At 41.1% G+C, this 9,495-nt stretch overlaps 1 long non-coding RNA gene across 4 annotated transcripts in view; it reads right to left on the minus strand.

Annotated features, from left to right (window-relative positions):
* The window catches only part of LOC138752364 (uncharacterized), a 98,007-nt gene extending 90,444 nt beyond the window's left edge, over window positions 1–7,563 (minus strand). For all 4 annotated transcript variants that reach the window (XR_011350563.1, XR_011350562.1, XR_011350560.1 and 1 more), the window contains exons 1-2: window positions 7,269–7,563; window positions 7,027–7,162 (exon numbers count right to left, since the gene is read on the minus strand). This is a non-coding gene — a long non-coding RNA (uncharacterized lncRNA). The remainder of the gene's footprint in view (window positions 1–7,026; window positions 7,163–7,268) is intronic.
* Between the last annotated feature and the right edge of the window lie 1,932 nt (window positions 7,564–9,495).

Below are 9,495 nucleotides of genomic sequence, written 5' to 3' on the forward strand. Positions count from 1 at the left end.
TGGCAGGGAAGGAAATCTTTCTTACCTGGTCCAGCCAGGTATGTGACCATAACACCAATGCAGTTGACTCTGAACTTCTGCCTTGGTTCAGGAGCACTTATCAATAGAAAATAAATGTCAGCATTGCATGTGGTTCCCTCATCCACTGCAGAAATGCAGAAAATAGAAAAATGGTGACTGCAGCATTACTAGATTGTCTTAAAACCTGAAATGGTCCATTGACATCTTCCATGGAAGCAAATCTGCCTTAATGTGACTCCAACAAGATGGACTCAGCTGAGCTGTGAAATTGCCTGGCAAGCTGTTTATTTCAAAGGGCAATTAGGGAGGGACAATAAAGATTTGTCTTGTCTGTGACATCTAGGCTGTCTGATTAAAGATCGAAAAAGGTAACACTTGGGATAACATTTAACCCTTTGACTGCCAGAGACCTAGGATCTCTTCAAATTCAACTTAACAGCAGCCAGATTGGCAGTGTTTGGACCTCCTCTCCAATTGTTTCACCAAAGCATTTCACCTGAGTTGCTGGAAAGGAGAAAACATCTCACTGCAGAGTTATGGTCAGCACCCACATTCAATGTGTTTTTTTTGTTACTTCCTAGTGGCTGAAGTGCTGTAAACATCCACAGTAAGGTATCCACAATAAAGTTTTCTCACTCCGTCAACTCCAGGAGAAGTGCAGGGAACAACAGAAATCCCTCTGTGTCACTTTCATCGACTTGACCAAGGTATTCGACCTTGTCAGAAGCAATGGGGACTTTCAGGTTCTCCTCAAGATTGGCTGTTCCCCAAACTCCAAAGTATGATCAAGTCATTTCATGACGATAAGAGGGCTACTGTTCAGTACGATGGCAGCTCATCAGAACCCTTCACTATTCGTAGTGGAGTCAAACAAGGATGCGTGTTGGTCCTTCTTTTTTCTGCTGTTGAAGCACGCATTTGGGACGTCGAACGAAGGAATCTACATGCACACCACGTCTGATGGGCAGCTGTTCAACCCTGCAGGCCTGAACAAGTACAAAGTTGTGAAAAATCTTACTATGTGATACGCTCTTTGTTGATGACACTGCTATAACCTTGCAGACCAAGCAGCGTCTACAGACTCTCATGGACCGCTTCTCTCAGGGATGCAAGGAGTTCGGACTTAACATCACCATAAAAAAAACTAATGTCCTTGCCCAGAATGTAGTGAAGACACCAGTCATTACCATTGACAACTACGATCTAGAAGTGGTCCATGAGTTCACGTACTTGGGGTTGACCATTAGCAACACTCTCTCCCTCGATGCTGAAACCAATAAGCATACCAGCAGAGCAGCATCAATCCTTGCTCAACTCTCCTCGTGGGTCTGGGAGAAGCTAAAACTTACAACAAAGACCAAGACTGCTGTGTATAATGCATGTATTATCAGCACCCTCCTGTATGGTAGCTCCTAATGGACCATCTACTCCTCAGCATCACCTGGAGAGACAAAGACCCAAATTCTGAGGTCCTCTCCCACATTGGGCTTCTCACAATGTTCACACTTTTAAGACAATGCAGACTGCACTGGCAGGGCCATGTCAATCATTTGAAGGATGGTAGACTGCCAAATCAACAGAGTGCTGGGAGGATACAGCAGATGACCACAACAAATGGCGAGGTACTCTTCATCAACACCTAGAGAGCAAGGTGAGAGAGTGATCTTGAGTCAATTTGAGGAGCGGAGAGCAGACAACAATTCAACGATGCCCTACACATGCAGCAACTGTGGCAGAGCCTGCCACTCCAGGATCGGCCTCAATAGCCACAGTCAATGCAAGCTCAACAAAGAAGTGGTGCAGTACCCATGGTCGACCACGACCGACAAGAGGCCAGACACAGTAGCTTAGGTGATGTAAACATCCACAATAAGGTATTGAGAAACTAAAATAAAACTGCAGATGCTGGAATCTTGAGCAAATAATAAGAAGCTGGAAGAACTCAGCAACATCCATGGGTAGGAATGGCCAGTCAACATTTAGACTCAGGACCCTTTTTTTGAGACTGATGCATGGATTCTGCTTGACCTGCTGAGTTCCTCCAGCTTCTCATTATTTCTATTAAGGTATGAGTTGGTGATGGGGTTGCATTTTGAATTTTATCTGGCATTGAAATAGAGCAGCTGGAACAAATAGGTTCCTGTACAAAGGATATAATCAGACTTTGTTTTCAGCAAAGTGCAAGGACAAAAAAAAATAAAAAGGCCTCTTTCTTTATGTTCCTTGAAAAGACAGAATAATTATATAAGGCTCATTATGCAATCGAGGCTATTAATTCAATGAGGGGACTGATTGATAATTTCCACTCTTTTAACTAACCATTCACATAGAACTAGACAGACACTGGAACATTTTCAGAGATCTGCACTTAGATTCCTTTTAATGAGGATCAGACATTTTAAAACTCTGATCTAAATTCTGCAACCATCTGTCACTGTACGACTTTTAATCTTTGCAAAGACGCAATGTTCAATGTGTACCGTCTTGCTGATAAGTATGGGAATATTTTTGAACAGTATAATTCTATGACAGGTTTGGTGTACCTAGGAATAAAGCAAATAGGGTATTGCTTATTCAAGAACTAATAAATACATATAGAAAATTCTCCAAATAAACTAAAGCAGGAGAGGTTAAATTAATTTGCCAATCTCCTTTGCTTAATTTAATAGGATATTATACACTGTGATCATTCATATTATTTAGCAAGTTATTGTTAGTGTACTAACCCTCAGAATTTAAATGGATAGGATTTGTAAGTCCCACATGCCATCATCATCCTGCTCCCAAACAGTTCAATGACTACCATCCTGTGGCACTGACCTCCACCATTATGAAATGCTTTGAGTGTCTGGTGAGGGAACACATCAAAGCTCACCTCCCAGAGATGCTGGATCCACTTTAATTCACCTATAGAAGAAACCATTCCACAGATGATGCTATAGCCTTGTCCCTTCACTTCACCTTGACTCCCGTGGCAGGCTGCTGCTCATTGACATCAGCTCGACATTTAATACAATCATTCCGCGGAGGCTGGTGGACAACCTATCTTTGCTGGGACTCAACACCTCTCTCTGGTGTTGGACTTCCTAACAGAAATACCATTGTCTGTCTGGGTAGCAGAGCATCGAACACAATCACACTGAGCACTGGTGCGCCTCAGGACTGTGTGCTCATCCTGCTCCTATACACGCTACTGACCCACGACTGCATAGCCAGATCCAGCTCTAATAGTATCATTAAGTTTGCAGATGACACAACTGTAGTTGTCTTCATCAGCAACAATGATGAGTAGATCTACAGTGAAGAGGTGGAAATCTCATGACATGGTGTGAGAGAAACAACCTGAGTCTCAACATGGACAAGACAAAAGAAATGATCATGGAGGTCAGGAGGACCAGGAATGACAACCTTCACTACACATCAGCAACTCTGCAGTAAGAGAGTGGAGAGCACCAAGTTCCTTGGACTTCACTATCCTGGATACTCAACATCTCCTCACTTGACAGGAAGGTGCAACAGTGCAACAGTGACTGTACTACCTGAGAATACTGAAGCAGGAAAGGCTACCTGCCACCATTATGTCAACCTTCTATAGGAGCTCTATCATGAGCATCCTGGCCAGCTGCATCCACATGTGGTATGGTCACTGCCGAGAAATGGATTGGAGGACAATCTACAGGACAATGAGCATGGCAGAGAGGATCACTGGAGCCTCCCTCCCCTCCATCAACATGATCTACTGAGATCATTGTCTGAAGACGCCACACAAAATCATTGAGGACCCCTTTCACCCTGCACACAGCATCTTTCAGCTGCTCCCATCAGGAAAGAGATACAGGAGTATCAGAGCCAGCACCACCAGGCTGAGGAACAGCTTCTTCCTACAGGGAGTGAGAATGCTGAATGACCAAAGTAACTGTTCACACTAACCATCCGAGACTCTCATATTCATAAAACAATATTTATTTACTTATTTGTATATATGAATACTTGTCCTGCATATGTATGGTTTGTCTATAGGTGTGTTATGTCTGGTTGTATGTCTGGTGCTTTGCATTGAGGACCGAAGAACGCTGTTTCATCGGGTTGTACTTGTACAATCAGATGATAAAATCTTAATTTGACTTGATGTTTTATTTTTACATACGAGGGGACCCCATTTATGCAGTATTTTGATTGCTATTTGCATGTACTGTAGTTATCACTTCATCTACTGTATCTTCCTTCTCTTTTTCTGCTGTTGTACTTTATGTGCATTCAATTGTCATCAGGCCAGGATGCAATAACCATCTGAGCAGAGGTCAGATCTCAGGCAGGAATCCTTGAGGTCCCAAGCCCAAACAGCGCACGATGCTGCCAAAGGCATCTGAACAGCATTTAAATATTTCTCTTGCTCAGGTGCAATTAAAAGTTGTTCAAATGTATTTAAATAATAAAATAATACATACATGCAACACTGTATCAGGCCCTTCCGGCCCACAAGCCCATGCTGCCCAAACACCCTAATTCACCTACAGACCCCGTAAGTTTGAAGGGTGGGAGGAAACCAGAGCACCCGGAGGAAACCCACACAGATACAGGAGAATATATAAACTCCTTATAGGCAGTGCCATTTTCAAACCTGAGTCACTGGCATTGTAATAGTGTTGCTCTAACCATGTCGCACAGTTAGCAATTCATGTAACAGAGTAATTCATGTAAGTGAGAGAAATGAATTAAAAGCATTGAGTGGAATAATGAAAAACACTCACTAAACCTTTTTCAGCCACAGGTGTCAAATAGTTGATCCAAATTGATCTACTCATGCAATTCAATGACATTTCCATCACTCAACCCCATCCTTAACATCCTGAGACATACCTTTGACCAAAGCGTTCACTGGACCAGCTACGTGCCCGGAAGAAATTAACACCACTTACAGCAAAGCAGCTCACTTGACTGGCACTTCATCCATCATTCTGATGGTTTATTCCCTCTGCTATAAAATTACAGAGTTCAATGCAGGAACCTGTAAGGAGACATGAAGGGCACCGAGCAGAACAGGATCAGCTGGTGAATGGGATCCCTACCATCTGCAGGTTTGGTTCCTGTTAGTGCACTAACCTGACTTGGAGATCTGTGCTGGTTGCTCAGTGCGTGATCCAAATCCTGGACTCACTCCCCATCCACCCCATGAGATTATCTTCACCAGAACGAGTCCAGAAGTACATGATGATGGCTCACCGCCATATGGTAAAGAGGGGGTGACACGGATAGCCTAGTGGTTAGCGCAGGGCTGTTACAGTGCCAGCGACCCGGTTTTTAAGCTGGCACCGTATATAAGGAGTTTGCACGTTCTCCTGTGTCTGCATGAATTTCCTCTGGGTGCTCCTGTTTCCTCCCACCATTCAAAACGTACTAGGGTTTGCAGGTCAAATAGATGTAATTGAGCAGCACGGGCTCAGGCTCGGAAGGGCCTGTTACCGTACTGTTTGTTTAAATAAATAAATAAATGGATGATGGCTTTGCCACAGATGCCCAGATCCGGGAAAAGTAGATAAAAGTTAATAGAAGCCTCCTATTGTACAGAAAAATAAAAACTTCAGAATGCTGGAATCTTGAGCAAACAATGAACTGTTGGAGGAATTAAACAGGTCAGCCAGCAAGTATAAATTGACTGACCATTTCTACCCATGGATGCTTCCTGACCCATTGAGTTCCTAGAGCATTGTTTGCCCTCTGATTTTAATGTCCTTTATTTCAATTAATTTTGCACAATCTACTCTATCGAAGGTGATAAATTATCTCTGACCATGGTGACCACAAAAATAGATTAATCCCATTTACCAGTTCTGTCAGGAATCTATCTTGTCAGGTTTCATACAGCATTTTGGGTTATCACCTTGAGATGTGTAAAATAACCCTGTCTTTTAGCCTTTTAATTCTTAAACGTGAGATTAAAATATAAATTAACTTCAATGGACTTCTTTCAATTCTAACCCAATCTAACTCAGATCATGCTCTCTTCTTCATAAATCATTTCATTTCATTGCTTCCCTGTCATATATATAGTTCAATTTAGCCCTATTGAAGAAAAGGTAAATTAAAACTTTAAACTTGTGATGAGCAGAAAACCTGTCAACCTTATCGTAGTTCTGTCACCATTTCAAAGCTTATTCTACTGCAAATACTTCGAGCATTTTATTTTCCTTCAGATTATGTCAAAACACCATTATTGCTGAGATGCTCCACTAAATCCACTCGTGTTGCATGGAGAACCCGGCATAAATACTAGTGTTAGCTGATACAAGTTCTTGTTTGCCCTCCAGTTACTTTCAGGCAACTGCTTTAAAATGATTCCTCTTGAAGGCATTTATTTGTTAAAGGTCAGCTGAGTGCTGGAAGTATTCCTTTAACTTGTTATTTTTTTATTATACTTGTGCATTCAACCTCATGTGTGAGATGAGTACTTTTAGTTTAAGGATTGAATTCTGATTTGGATATTGAATTGAGTGGAGTATTTAAACACCTTACTAGTTATCATACCTACTGCCAGTGTAGCATTTCAAGAATGGTCAGCTCCCATCATGCATTGGAGAAAAATACTGTGAATATCATAGCTGAGCAACAGAGCATTTTCACTTCTGAAATGAATCAAGTAATTTAATTTTGTCCAAGCAATAATTGGCTCTCGACTGGCAATGGATTATAAGGAAGCAACATTTACTAAAGATATTCTGTATTTCCTGCTTCAAATTTTTCCTTTTTTTTAATGGATATTCCATGAATTTCAAACCCTTATAACAATAGTTTTTGGAGACTCGATGCAGGGACATTTCCACAAAACCTCCCAGCCCACAAACAATTTTCTTGTTAACTTGTCTTTTGCAGCACTCATTTTATCCAGCTAGATAGTGCAATGGAAATATTCATAACTGTCTAAAGGGGCTACTTTTTGAAGTACTGATGCACAACTCTATATGATATTCTCATTTTTTTCAGTCTTACCCAGGTCCGCATCCTTACCTCTTTTTGTGACTCATTATTCTCCGTGATGTTTCTGCTTTCTGACACTGTTGTGGTTTGGAGAATCTTATTATCACCCTTCAGTTTCCAAAATAAAAGGAGAAAATCCAAAAATACACAGATGCAGTCTGAAATCCTGAGGAGGAAATGCATTGGGTAGCACAAGACAAACAGTTATTCAATATCAATTCATTTTCGATTATTAACAAAAGAGAAAATGGTGAAGAAATGAAATGAATTACCTTTACTATAGATCGGGATCATTTGTATCAAGATAAAGCCACTGTCACTTAAACCTTGAGAAGGCACAGACAAAATAAATTGGCCTTTAATGTGTGCATCCAGAAAGTAAGTCCCTCAAGGGGATCAAGACCAGCACAGTGTTCTTCAGCGGACCTGGAAACTATTTTGAGAATGTAAATAACTTCAATAATGTCAAAATTGCCAGGTTACCTTGAATCTTCATAGATTTGAGTGCTACTAAGCAAATAAAAGCAGGAGTTTTCTGTCACTTCTCACATCCTGCACTGACGTGCCTTTGATGTTTCATCCAATGATGTCATAATTATTCCCATGAGAACAACCAGAACAATGCAAGAACTCTGGAGGTTTTCCATTTGGTGCAATCATATCATCCATGCCGTCTTTTTCCTATACAGCGACAGTGGCCATACCAGCAGTGAACATCTTCCTCCAGATTTAAAATCATGCATTTCCAGCACATTTTTACAGCAAATATTGATACCACTAATATTTCAAGAAATATGAGACTTCATTGAGAATGTATTTACAAAGAGAAAGTTGGAAAACAGCAAGTGTCAAAAGAAAGAGAGAAGCTGGAAATTACACCATCCCTTAATGGCTCCCAGGGAGTCCATGTCACTTTTGTATCAAGGCCCCAGGTGTAATGCTCTATAATGCTTGTGGCTAGAGTGAGTTAGAACAAATCTCCTGCGGTTAAACTCAGATAAACTCCACAGAAATTGTCATAGCTGATCATGGGGAAATGCACTTGGAAGCCAGATTGGGTGTGGGCCAGGTAAGCCCATCAAGAATGAGTCTGGGGCCAAGATTATGGGGTGAGCACTGCTTGGAGGGGTGGGGGCGGGGAGAATGATGAAAGTAAAGGAGAGGAACCTCGTGGAAATATTTTGGCATATGGGATATTGGTGGAGATGATTTAGGCAGCAGAGTGAGTAGAGATAGAGTTGGCCCAATCAGGAGAACTATGGGCAATAATGTGGGATGATCATGTGTGGAAAGATCACCAAAGCAAGTAAAAACAGTTGATGAGAAGATAGGTTTTGTCATATACATGATGCACTCAAATTCTTACTTATTGCAACCACAAGGTATGTCGGATGCATTAACCAAAATAAAATAAATCAAATTACCACCATATAGCAAGATAAAAAAAAGCAAATAATAGATAAAAAAAGGACAGAAAAATAAATAATCTTTTACAGTAAGTGCAAGGAAATAAATGATGCTTTAGTCGAACAGGCAGATCCTCTGGTAGAGATGGACTAGTTTAAGGTTAAGTTAGTGCTGGGAGGTTCAAGAGCCTGATAGCTGTTGGATAGAAGCTGTTCTTGAACCCAGAGTGCTGCACTTTTGGCAGCAGTGAAATGAGATTGTGACCAATGATGAGGTTCCTTTATGATGTTGGAAATTTCTTCAGTAGATGGCAGGTTTTAGCTCCTAATGGGCTCAGTTGGGTTTGCTATATTCTACAGTCTTCTGTATTCCTGGGCACTCGATTTTACAAACAAGGCCATGATGCATCCGTGGTATATTTTCCATCTGCAGAAGTTCGATGGACTATTCAACCAGCTGCCAAACCTCCTCAGACTTCTTGGAAAGTAGAGGCATTTGTGTGAATTATTTGTGATTGCTTGGATGTGCTGGCTCCCGGAGAGGTCCTCCCTGGAATCTGAAGCAGCTAGACATAAATATGCTTTAAACATTAAGGACGTCAATGTAAAGTGAAGATATTTTCACTGTTGCAGGTTTCTGTTTTATTTTAGTGAGTTACTTTGGGGGTTGGAACAGGGATGCAGGCACTCACAGATTTCATAATAATATTTTGAACAGATGCACGGGTCAAGTTTTCCTTTATTTGTCATTTAAAAGCCAAACTACAAATGCAGTACGCAGTTTTTTTTTAAAAACGAGACGATGTTCCTCCAAAAACCATTGTGCTACATTTAAACGACACATGACTAGACAAAACAGCATTGGACAACACAAAGATTACACTATTTCTATGCAAGACAAAGTGAATTAAAAAAAAACAGTGCAAAAATACATTAATTAACAAACAACTAGACCATTGGCACAGTGGAAACAATCTACAATATAATAGACTCTGTATATTAAAAGTCTGTTAGCTTGAGTAAAGTGATTGCCACCAGGATCGAAGAGGCTGCTGGAGGATGCTGCAGTGCCGTCATCTTGGACCAGGCTTCC

The sequence above is a fragment of the Narcine bancroftii genome, chromosome 2 (genome assembly GCF_036971445.1).
Source record: "Narcine bancroftii isolate sNarBan1 chromosome 2, sNarBan1.hap1, whole genome shotgun sequence".
NCBI classification, from domain to species: domain Eukaryota; kingdom Metazoa; phylum Chordata; class Chondrichthyes; order Torpediniformes; family Narcinidae; genus Narcine; species Narcine bancroftii.